Below are 12922 nucleotides of genomic sequence, written 5' to 3' on the forward strand. Positions count from 1 at the left end.
CTACAAAGCAGTCTTTTCTGTTACTAATTTTGACTGTTTCTCCCATCAACTGTATTCTGTATCTGATAAGCTTCCAAGTCTATTTGTGTTGCCTTCGTTCCTTTATCTGGTTAACTTCTGAGTGTGTGGATGCTCCGCAGAAGTGATTTACAAGAGTTCTGGTAGGACAGAAAAACATGGAAATTTCCATGTATTATGATGATACACATGAAAAGTATTGAACTTATAACTTGAAGATCCTGTTTTTTTCCCTTTTTTAATCAGACTTGTTTTTCCTAGGCAAGTAAAAAGGATCACCTTGAGACTTGTGATAGCCTTACTTGTGGTCCAAAAGCCTGGGGACTTACAATGAAACAGTGTAGGTACAGAGGATATATAATACTTTAAACATAAGATTACCAATTTTGCCTATAGCTAGCTAGCCAAGTGCTTTTTCAGCCACTTAGATTGTCTATATTGGTATAATCTATGTGATTTGCCATGTGTTAGAGCCATAAATGGGAACAGAGAACAGATGCCTTGGCACACAGACCATGTTTTTTTGACATAAGAGGCCCCTGTGAGCAGTGTCTCACAGTAGCATTAGAATGCTATCTATTCAAAATTTAACGATTGGAAAGGCTTACCTTAGGGGACTGTCTTTTCCCATTCATTAATACCCTAGATTATTATGCTTCCTGGATCTCCAGTTGTGCCATTCTTGGCAATCCCAACTCTAGGCAAACCTCACCATTTACAATGAGTACCCTTGCTTCCAGCTCATTGAACAAGCGCCAAAAGCCATGGGGAAGGGCTTCCCTTTGGCTCTAGAGTAAACTCATATGACCCAACCTCAGCAGGGGCATCATTCCCGCTCTCCTCTACCCAGTTAGCTCTCTATTCCCACAGCACCTGGAATCAACCTTTTCTACTCTCGAACCCCTTACTCATCCTATGATCCTTGCTAGTAGTCAATATCCTCGCCTCCTCTCTCTGAGATCCCATAGCTTTTGGCATGTACTACTGTCATAGCATTTAATCATTTTGCATTATTCCATTCATTTTACACTTGAGGAAACTGGATTTAAAAATAGCAGGTGAGTAATCCAAGGTCACATAGCTGGTAGGAGGCAGTGCCAAATGTATAAGTCAGGTTTTCTAAATCCAAATTTGCTGCTCTTTCTATTTTATCAAATAACTTTCTTATAAGGAAAAGCAATTTTCCATAATAAAAACAACTCCAGAATCTCAAGGTAGAAGGAAAATCTTCAGAAGGACGTGGACTTATAACCCAACAGTTTAGAACTATGACTTTTCTCTTTATTCTTTGCTTCACTAAATTAAAATAATGTGGCGTCATATTGGTTCCCAAAGATGGACTGCATTCCTTCAGTGGTTAAAAACAACTTCTCTTGGGTTGAATTGAAGTTGCTAATCAGAATGGGACTTTCCCAAACACTTCAAGTCTTTTATGTTTATTGTGTTACCTACATTTACTTCCTGTTTAATTTTCTGTTGGTATTTGGGGAACTCTAACATAGTTATACTCTCATTTGCAAGGGTCATGCAATAACAGACCTGAGGTCAGCAGCCTTTAAAATGGCCCCCAACCATCCCTATCTCCGAGTATTCACATATTTGTGTTATTCCTTCCCCATAACCATTGGCTGGACTGACTCACCTCTCACAGAATACTGTAGTAGGGATAGAATGTTGCTTTTAATATTAAGTTATAAAAAGACTGTGGCTTCCATCTTGGGAGCCCTCTCTGCTGGCTTTCTCTCTTTCTCTTAATCTTTTTTTCTCTCTTCTTCTCTGAGGCTTGCCATTAGCCATGTGAGTAAGCTTGCAAGCCAGTTCTCCTGAAATTTGCCTCTCCTTTTTGTAGTCGTTCTCCTCAAATAAATAGTTATTTTCTCCAGGGCATAAATCATGTCATATTTACCTCTGTCTCTCACACTGTCTAATGTTTTATCTGGCACATTTTAGGTATTACATCATGATTTTTGAATCAGTGATACATTTTGAATGCTTCAATCAGGATACCTTTATTGAATAAAATACGATTTGATGGTGTTTCTCTTATAAAATTCAATCAAAGCATTTGTAAGCCACCACTTACAAATCAACATGTTTCAGGGAGAAAATAAATAAAATGATACATACACACGGGTTATTTTTTTTTCTCCAAATAATCCATTTTTGGAATTTGTAGAAGACCCCCCCCCAAAAAAACCACCTAAACCACCCTAAACTATCATTAAGTCTGCATAAAAGTGTATTTCTTGCACTAGTATCATTAATAAGTAAAATCAAATGGTTTATAAACCCCTGGGTAGCATGATTAAAAATCTGATATAAAGGTTACCATAAGGGTGCCTGGGTGGCTCAGTTGGTTAAGCGACTGCCTTTGGCTTAGGTCATGATCCTGGAGTCCCAGGATTGAGTCCCACATCGGGCTCCCTGCTCGGCAGCGAGCTTGCTTCTTCCTCTGACCCTCCCCCCTCTCATGTGCTCTCTCTCTCAAAAAAATAAATAAAATTTTAAAAAAAAAAGTTACTATAAAAGACTTGAGTTTATTTAATTTAACAAAAAAAGATCTCTGACTCAGTATCTTTTGTATTGTGTATTTTCAATTTTAACAATTAATGTGGCATAGGGAATTCTTTATGCTAATGTTATAGCTCCTTGGTTGAGTCCTAACACCATTATCTGCTTTAATGAATAATTCATTCCCTGTTGAAAACTTAACTATATCATTTTTACTGGATATGAGTGAAACTTTGAAGTGCAGTTTAAGTTGAAAGAATTTAAGATTGTAGAGAATTCCCATAAACCATCAAAAAGTGCTGTGCTGGTAGCATTACCTAGCACTCAAGTGTAATTGCTTTATAGAAAGCTCACGTGAGACTCTAAGTTTTGTTTCTTTTGTAAAAAATATCGATGAGATTCATTTCTTACTGCATTTTCACACTGTGCACTGATTAGTTTACCTCTAAGTATCTAAAACAATACACTCTTTTTTTCCAACTATAGATTAAGAATCTAGATAGTCACTGTAAACTCTTCCAATACTAAGTTCGACATGGAGAGAAGTCTTTCCTAATAAAGAATCTCAACACTGGAAATCGCTTAAATATATCAAAGATTTACAAGTGGAATTAATGGATTCTTCACCCATTGCATCCTAAAAGCTCAATAGATTAAATGGTAGTAACCTACTCTTAGAAAAAAGCTAAACAGGGGCACCTGGGTGGCTCAATGGGTTAAGCTTCTGCCTTTGGCTCAGGTCATGATCCCGGAGTCCTGAGATGGAGCCCTACCTTGGGCTCCTTGCTCAGCAGGGAGTCTGCTTCTCCCTCTGCCTGCAGCTCCCCCTGCTTGTGCTCTTTCTCTCCCTCTCTCTGACAAATAAATAAATAAAATCTTAAAAAAAAAAAGAAGAAGAAAAGCTAAGCAGTGTTAACTGTTTCAAAGTCTTAAAGAGTTTTCCACCAATCAGAATATCTGCACTTCCTGGCCTTGTAATCCAGGATGAGCTAGGATGCATATGGGGGTGAAGATTTTTCTCAAAACTGGAAGAGGCTAGTTACCTTGGTCAACATGGGAAAACATCTTAAAACGTGGAAAGCATTAGGGTTATACCATATCACATGACCAAACAGAAGAATTTGTAACATTCCACAATCTACCAAAGCCATAAGGAATGTAACAGAAGAAAAAAAAAGTATCTATTCCAAGAAATGATGCACTGTTTCCTATGTTCAAAATAAATCTCATAATCACTTAATCCCTTTTATTTATTATTTTAGCCAAAAGGGAGCTTACCTTAAAATTTATAGCACAACTTTAGCATAACTGTATAAAATATTTCCTATAACCTACATATCTGTGGCTATATCTTACCCTTTGTCTTGTTTTCTACATAATCTGGAGTTTCCTCAACTTTATTTTTAAATGTCCAAATTTTAGTTATAATTTGTGTATTTTTGAAAGCAATTGAAATTATTTGTTAAATTAGAGAAAAGAGAGAAGGAGGAGGAGAAGGAAAGAAGGGAGAAAGAAAATTTAAAAAGGAAAAGCAGGAGGAATAGGGAGGAAGAGAATGACCAAAAAAAAAAAAAGGGCAGAAAGGAAGGGAATGAAAGAAGGAAACCAAGATTTACCATGTTGGGTCTGGGTGGAGTCTGGGTCCCCACCCTTGATGATATATTTCAACTTGGCCCAAACCCTACTCTGTTGATGTTTGAAAAGCAAAAGCCCTCTGCAAACTTTGATGCATTTAAAGACGTAATGTCTCATACTTTTCTCTGGCTTCTTGCTCCAAGTGTGCCTGTTCAATGTCCTCTAGAACAGAACCTTGGATGCATTCGTGAGATCCTTCATCAGTTTCCACTAGAAATCAGCTTGATTTGAGAATTTTATAGAAATTTATTAAACATTTTGGAGGGAACTTGAAGTGGCATTCACATTATAGGACTTGAGTAGTCCACAGTCTCACTGGCTCACTTCCCCCAACGCCGCTTTTCCTCCTCCACCTTCCTTTCTTTATTAATGTCAAAAGAATTCAGGATAATTAAAAATTACTTATCTTGTCTAATGAAAAACAGTTTTCTCATTTCCAGGTATTGTACATGCCTACAAACTAACTCCATATACACCTGAAGAATTTATCTTTTCCTAGAGAGAATTTTTACCAATTATTAATATATTAACATACACATGCTTATAAATAAATATATATATATGTTAATAGAAGAGAGGAATTAAGGAAAGAAGGGAGGGAGAGAAGGGGGAAGAGGGAGGAAGGAAGGAAGAAAAGAAGGAAGGAATAAAGGAAGGGAAAGAGGAAGAAAGGAAGAAAAAGAAAGAGAAGTGCTAATTAGAGAACAATATTGGGGATACAAATATGAAATACTGAAGGAATCAAGAGCAGAATGTTATAGTAGCTACAACCATGGCTGGGATTAAATATTGGCTTAATCTGATAACTAGTTTTGCAACCCAGAGCAAGTCACTGAACTTTTCTAGGCTTCAGTTTCCTCATCTATAAAATTGGGATGCAAATAGTAGTACTCAACTCATAGTGTATTAATCAGTCTTACGTGAGATAATAATGTAAAGCACTTAAAACACTACTCAGTAAGTCATAAATAATTCTTAGCCATTATTATCAAGTGTGATTATTATAGAAGTCACGCTAGGATGTCAGGAAATACCTGAAGACAGGAGGGGCTACAAATGTCATGGAGTGAAACATTGATTCTAATAAACATGGTATATTAGTCAGATTTATTAGATAACTTTGCTACAAAGAGCATCTCCATCAGCATCCCCAAACACACACACACACACGCAGGCACGCACACACATGCGTGGACCCACACACAGACAGGTTCTTAACCTCAGCCTCACTGACTGTCTTGCTAACTCCATTCCACAGAAGTCTCAATCAAGAAGAGTCTAGATAGAAAAGCTCTTCTTGCCATGGCATAACTGTGACCAGAATTGAAGGGGGAAAAAATGGTAGGAGTATCCTCCATTCAAAACTTTAAACACTCCAACTTACAAACCCATGTCTAGGTGAAGTGAATACACTTGAGAGCAATTTGACCCCTTTAAGACTGAATATTTTCAAAGATCTCAGATGTGGACAAAAGGCTGAAACAATGCAGACTGCATAGTAGGGGCGCCTGGGTGGCTCAGTCATTAAGCATCTGCCTTCAGCTCAGGTCATGATCCCAGGGTCCTGGGATCGAGCCCCGCTTCGGGCTCCCTACTCCACGGGAAGCCTGCTTCTCCCTCTCCCACTTCCCCTGCTTATGTTCCTTCTCTCACTGTGTCTCTCTCTGTCAAATAAATAAATAAAATCTTAAAAAAAAATAAAATCTCATAGTAGAACTAACCTAAAGTTTGTAAGCTGTAATATAAAGGAAAGATGATATTTAATGTGACTTTATTCTCTGAGGTATAGTGATGCTGATGCCAATCACAGCTGACTTTGGGATCCCCCTTTTCTTTGCAGTGAGCATTACGGGTTTTACATGGATCAGACTCCCTCTCCAGCTTTTCATTTTTAACACTTTATCAGTAAGAGTCAGCAGAACTTTAAAAGCATGACCTGTCCAGTGGAATGTTCAACTTTCATTCTTCCCTAAAGCATTCTTGGTCACAAATTTAAAGGGTAGGTTTGAGGGGAGAAATATTTAATTAAAACCTATGGCAATATCACCAAGAGGATAAAAAGTAATAATCTTTTGAATTTGCTTTTGTGCAGATAAAAAAAAAATGAAGCCTTTCCATTTCTCTTAGATGTTGTATTCAAGATAAAAACACTGAATTCCCAAACACTTCTCTTATTGTCAGCTTTCTGGCATGTAACCCTTTCTCTTAAAAAATAAGAAAGGCAGGAATGTGCAGAGATGCTCCTTTGAATCTGTGGACATGGCACTGTACCTTCTCTCTTAAATATCATTTTATAAAACCAGGTTTTTCTCATTTATATTCCCTACACATCTCTCCCTTTTTGTCTACCTTAGGTCTTTTAAATTTAGCTTCAAGAAAAGTGCTGTATTATGGAATCAAGTTTCCTTATCTTTTTTCCCGAAAGAATTGTGTGCAATATTTTTTTCCCTTATGTTGCAATTTAAAGCACACAGGAAACTGTGTTGAATACCATCACTCCAGCTCTCATCTCTCTATCAAGATAATACTTATACACATTTCTATATAGTATATAATGAAGTGAAGCTATACATTTCTTCATTTTCTGCATAGTCTATCAGAATTGACTTCTAAAACCAAGGAATATTTACTTGTAATACTCCATAGGGTAAATATTATTCATGTTTGATAGGGGTGAATAATAGAGTTCCATATTAAAAACAAGAACAATTTTTACCTAACTCACTGCTGTGAACTGTTACTCTAAGGGTTAAAGAACATGTACATATACATGATGTTTTGTTCATAGGAGGCATTCAATAATCATTTAATACATGAGAGATGAATTAATGAGAATATCTCAATTCTAAAGAATTTCCATGTACTCAAAGTAGCACATCAATTAGACTGCTTATAATAAAAGTGTTATTACTTTTTTTTCATATTTTTCCTCTAAATGTGAAAATTTGGATTGGACTCAATTGGCCTTTTTCTCAGGAAAAGCTGGTATTTTGATAAGTTTATGATGACCTGCCATTAAATTTCATGATTCATTTTTTCCTGTAAATGATTACTGATCCTGTAATGGAAAAATCCAAATGGTCAGGCACATGATTTCTAAAAGAAAATTTCAGGCAAAATAGCCTACCTTTAATACAGGTTCGTTGATCTAGTTTGGTTGTTGAATTTATATATTAAGTGGAATTGATTAATTTTCAAAAGTCCTACTCATGAATTATGTATTTCTTTTGAACCATCTGAGGAATGTAAACTATGAAAAGTATTCTTCAACATTCCTCTGATACATTTTGAAATTATGCTTGATAATTAGTAATAGAAAAAAAGAATAAAGACAGAAAAATTAAATACTTTGATTTCAAAGGCATATAAATTAGAATAACAGTAAAAACAAATCTATTTTCAACTCTAGTCACTGTTAAGAATGTTTTTGGCATTCAGAAGTGTTAATGACTATATGAAACACATAAATCCTTCAAGAATTAAAAATTGGGTGGAAAATATCATTTTAAAAGGTTCTTTTGGGGTACTTAGTGCTTTTGACATCAGTTGGAACTATATGAAAATTTTGAGAATCCTTCTAAAAAACAATGGCATTTGAGCTTTACAGATTTCACCTGACAGTTTAAAAAAAAAAGGTTAAAAAATAGGGTTTTTTTGGCATATTTTTCAGAAAACTAATTTAGATGATGTGTGGAAGACCTGCAATTAATAAGCTTTGTTTAGGTGTAATTCTCTTAAAGTTTTTCTTTTTTTTAATCCAATCATTACTAGTACTAAAATACTTTCAGGAATTGTTGTCTGTGTTCACCAGTTTCAAGTACTTCTCTTTAATAGCAATTAAAAAAGAATTTCTTGAGAACTGTTTAAGAAATAAGTCCATGCATTTATAGTCAACTAATCATTGACAAGGTTCCCAAGAACACGAAATGGGGAAAAGATGGTCTCTTCAATAAATGATGTTAGGAAAATTGATCTCCACCAGCAAAAGAATGAATTTGGACTCTTATTTCCCATTATATACAAAAATTGACTCAAAGTAGATTAAACACTTAAATGTAATACTTGAAACCATAAAACTACTAGAAGAAAAAACAGTGGAAAAGCTTTTGACGTTGGTGTTGGCGATGATTTTTTGAATGAGACATCAAAAGCAAAAATAGACGAGTGGGATTACATGAAACTAAAAAGCTTCTGTACAGCAATGGGAACAATCAGCAGAGTGAAAAGGCAACCAATGAAATGAGAGAAAACATTTGCAGACCATATATCTGATAAGAGGTTAATATCCAAAATATATAAGGAACACATACAACTCAATAGCAAAAACAAACAAAAACAAATAATCTGATTAAAAATGGGCAAATGATCTGAACAGCATTTTTCTAAAGAAGACAATATCACTAATCACGAGGAGATATCACATCTGTCAGGGCACCTGGGTGGCTCAGTGTGTTAATTGCTGGATTCTTGATTTTGGCTTAGGTCATGATCTCAGGGTCATGAGATGAAGCCCCACAGCGCTCTGTGCTCATCAGGGAGTCTGCCTGAGATTCTCTCTCTCCCTCTGCCCCTCCATCTTCTCTCTCTCAAATAGTAAATAAGTCTTAAAAAAAAAAGAATGTATATTACCAAGAAGACAAGATATAATATGTGTTGAGGATGCAGAGAAAAAACAAAAAATCCCTTGTGCACCATTTGTGGGAATGTACATTGGTACACTGGTACATTGATAGTTATCTATTTCAAACCACAGAGATCGTGTCCAGAACAGAACCACAGATGGGAAGATCTGTCTTTCTATATCTCCTATACTTTATTTTTCCATTGCTGAAATTATGCTTATCTCATAAAAATAGTTTTCATCAAAAAATTGCCTTCAAATTCTTAGGGACAAGTTGTCTATCTAGAGGGAAAGTGGGCAGTCATCAAAGCTGCCAGAAGGTGATCCCTTCTAATCATTGCTCTCATCCCATGAAGCAATCTGTCATTATTTACTAATCAGTGACTCAAGGACTGGCACCATGACCGTGGGCCTCCACTTTTATCTCCAATGCTACAGTCAACCAAGAGCTCTTTTAGAGACCAAAATAGCTAGTCAGTTGTGGACTTACTTTACAACTCAGTTAATAGATTTTGTATCCCTTACAATGCCTATTGCAGTGATACAGTAGATACTCTCAATAAGTGATTGCTGAGCAAAACATGTGATTGCTGAGCACTCAAGGTTATCATGCTTTAAACGGTCTTACGATTATTTCTGATAAACAGTTTTGAATTAGCCTGAAATCAATCTCTCTCTCTCTCTCTTCCACACACACACACACACACACACACACACACACACACACTGTCTTGGGCTGATGGGGTTTTTCTCTTTCTTGATCTCTATTTACTTTCATCTGTTAGCATCTGGTTAGATATGAAATAACTGCTCCTAGATTTAGGCTACATGTGGATGGGGTTACAGAAAGGCAGTGTATCCAACAGAATAAACTGTAATTTGAGGACATTGAACACAAAGAAGTGCAACTGCGATATTTTAATGATGAGGGAACTTCTGGGCCTAAACATTCACTTCAATTCCAACTGTCCTAAGTACCTTCTCATTAACAGTGGAAGAATCTACATTAGATTAATGCGGAATTGAGGGACTTTATCACAGTGGATCTCAGGGTAATCCTGATGCTTTTCTCTTAAATCAGGGAACTCTAGTGGCCATACCTGTTAAAGGTCTGGATTCAAATAGGGAGAGTATTTGTTTTCACATGCAAATAGTAAGACAAGGTATATGGCCAGTGAGTGTACAATGGGTATAAATACAAAGTAATTATACAATAGGTACAATTATAACTATTTTGATTCCCAATAGTGACAAGCTAACTAAAGTATTCTAGGAGAGACAAATAAGAATTGTCAGATTGGATTTATTTAGGAATAGAATAAAATTAAGTAAATGTAATTCACAATGATAGAAAGGAGTTAAGGATGACTTATAAGAAATTTAATTAACAAAGTAGATATACAGTGTCCACGAGGTAATTCTTTTCAACTTCTTTGATTCCTGGAGAAAATTGTGCTAACGTTGAATTGTCTAGAGAAGGTTTTCTATTATATACAAATTTAAACTGGTTTTCCCCAAACAGAGGATGAATCCTTCCTAATAATAGTTGAGTCTAAGTCTACTGACTAAGATTTGTACAGATCTAGAAGAAATTGCAGAAAACGCCATATTGGGCAGCACAGAAAATAGACTTGTGAGTTTATATTTCTCTGAGGGACTCAATATCCTTCTGGCAAATAAGTAATCCCTCAGTCTGAAGATGGCTTTTAAATGTTTTTAAATTCAGTATTGTCTAAAATATATGTGTGTGTTAATAGCAATGTGAATTCAGTTCATTTCAATAAATATCATTAAAGTCTGTACAAAGTATTTTTTAAACACTCCAATGCCAATTTATTTTTAAAGGGTTTTATGTAATTCTATGGTTTGCCTTTTTTTTGGTATAATGATACAAATTTGAAAATTACAAAGTTGTAAAGACCTAATTAATAGTATTGACTATTAATAGTCATTCAGAAAAAAACTTTTCCCTTCCTCTCAACAACCATCCAGTGGGAATTAAAAGTCTTAAAAAGAGGCCAGTTCAACATGGCCTCTACCCTGGTAGAAACAAAAAGAAAAGATGAGAAGAAAACAGAAATTGACTAAGTGTGTGTGGCCAGTGTCTCCCAGAGTGGGGCACCGGCTGTTGCCTGGGGTCATGAAAGGTCGCCCAGAGGTTGAATCCTTCCTAAGGATTCCTCGCAGCCACATCTTCCTCTCTCCAGCATGTCCATGTCCCAACCTAGCTGTCATGGAAATCCTTCAGCAGCCTTTTCCTCCACTGCTCTGCTATGTGCATCTGGTTCTCTAAGTCCCCTGTTGTCATAGCTGTCTGCACACTCCACTTTCCATGACAGGTTTCGATCTCAGCTTCCAGCTGAGCCTTCTGGTATTCCAACAGCTTCTTCCTGGGTCCAGACTCCATGTAGTACGTATACGGGCACGTGTACTGCAGGGTGTATCAGCACTTGGCCAAGAACATGGCAGCATTCTGTAGGTGCTGTCAGTCATTCCAGGTCCCCAGATTATTCATGCCCCTCTCCTGAATCTTCTCATGAATCCTCTGGTATATCTATGCCTCCAGCTGCAAGCTCTTGTGCTTTTCCCACCTCTCAAAATAGAACAAGTACTACTTGAGGGCCTCCCTGGCCTGGGCTTCCTGGCTCTGGTTGACAGTGTCAGAGTTCTACTGGTACCAACTGTACTCATAGTACTTGTTGCTGTGGGTCTTCTAACCTCCTAGACATATCCAGTAGAAGTCATGGTTACGTTTGGAGCATCACATGTGATTGCAGCCTTTGTTCTTCTCAATGCAGGTGTTGCACTTGCGACAGTCTTTAGCGTGAGTATCTATGTAGTTGACTCTTTCAGAGTTATCAGCACATTTTGAGAGTCATTTCTGGATTGTGGCATAGTCTGTGGGGGTGTGATACCTCTGACGACACTTGAAACAGAAGACCTCATTGCAATGATTGGAGTGTACTTAGCAAGCTCTGGGCTCCTATACCTAAACAACCAGGAGGCAATCTGCAATAGGGCACAGCTGGAGCTGGTAAAGACTCTCCACATAGTCCCTGAAGAGGTAGCCCCTGTATTTGTCTCTCAATTCTTCATCATGCAGCGATGGAAACACGAAGTTCTCTGGTGTTTGGAGTGGACAGTCCTGAGCTATGTAAGAAGACTCCCACACCCATGCCATCCAAGTACTGAACAGTGCTGCTCCCAGAAGCTACAACAAAACTGTTGCTGATAAGCCAGAGAAAGTAGGTTTTCCTTCTGCACAAACTGCATACACACTGTGCAGTGGTGAGGGGGGTGGGCTGTAGGGACATGTTTTGAGGGATGGGGTTGAATTTGAGCCTCAATGAGCAGCTGAGGAGAATCAGACTTGTGTCTATCCAGTATCTCTGCAACTTGCCAGTAGAAATTAACTAAATTTAGCAACTAAATGAGATACCAGTGCCATAGGGAGGATGTGCTAATGGCAGTGAGCATCACTGGCCTTTTGGACAGAGGCTAGGCTGGTTGTGTGCTCATTGAGGGCACCCTTGAACTCCTTATAGATCAAGCAGTGAACTGGTACTCAGCAGGATCAAAGGCTTCAGACTCCTGCTGCTCCACATTGCAGGTTACTCCCACTTAATAGTCCTCTGTGTCCCCCAGGGTCCTCATCCTCTTCTTCCTCACAATGTGGGTCATAGTCCTCTTCATTGCCCCTGGCTATTCATGTTCACAGATATCCAGCCAAGCTACAGATCAGGAAAGCAGGATTTTTTCAACTCCCCTCAAACTTTACCACTTTCTCAAATGCATTAGTGTTTTTTTGTCTTCTGTAATTCTTGAAGATCTTTCAGGAAGATATCACCCCAAATAGTCTATGTCATATAATTTCCATTGGGAACCATGGCCCATGGCCACTAGCCTAAACAAGCTAGACTGGGTCTGGCTGGGCCAGAGGGATCTGACACAGGCACGCTAGTGGGCTGACTCCCAGGCTCCTTCCTCCCACGGAACGGTCTCCACAGCTCAAAAGTGCTCTGTACAAAGTATGTTTTATGTGGTAAGATAGTATAGACACATATAAATGTATGTCTTTTTAAGACTACCTTTTTTTAGTTGAAAATAGAGCTACCATATGATCCAGCAATTGCACTA

General features: G+C 37.5%; 1 pseudogene; it reads right to left on the reverse strand.

Annotated features, from left to right (window-relative positions):
* Nucleotides 1-11009: 11009 nt before the first annotated feature.
* On the reverse strand, nucleotides 11010-12262 carry LOC102733817 (E3 ubiquitin-protein ligase ARIH2 pseudogene; annotated as a pseudogene).
* Between the last annotated feature and the right edge of the window lie 660 nt (nucleotides 12263-12922).

This window comes from Leptonychotes weddellii, unplaced genomic scaffold, assembly GCF_054177405.1.
Source record: "Leptonychotes weddellii isolate Sample4059 unplaced genomic scaffold, ASM5417740v2 HiC_scaffold_2743, whole genome shotgun sequence".
In the NCBI taxonomy this organism is placed as follows: Eukaryota; Metazoa; Chordata; class Mammalia; order Carnivora; family Phocidae; genus Leptonychotes; species Leptonychotes weddellii.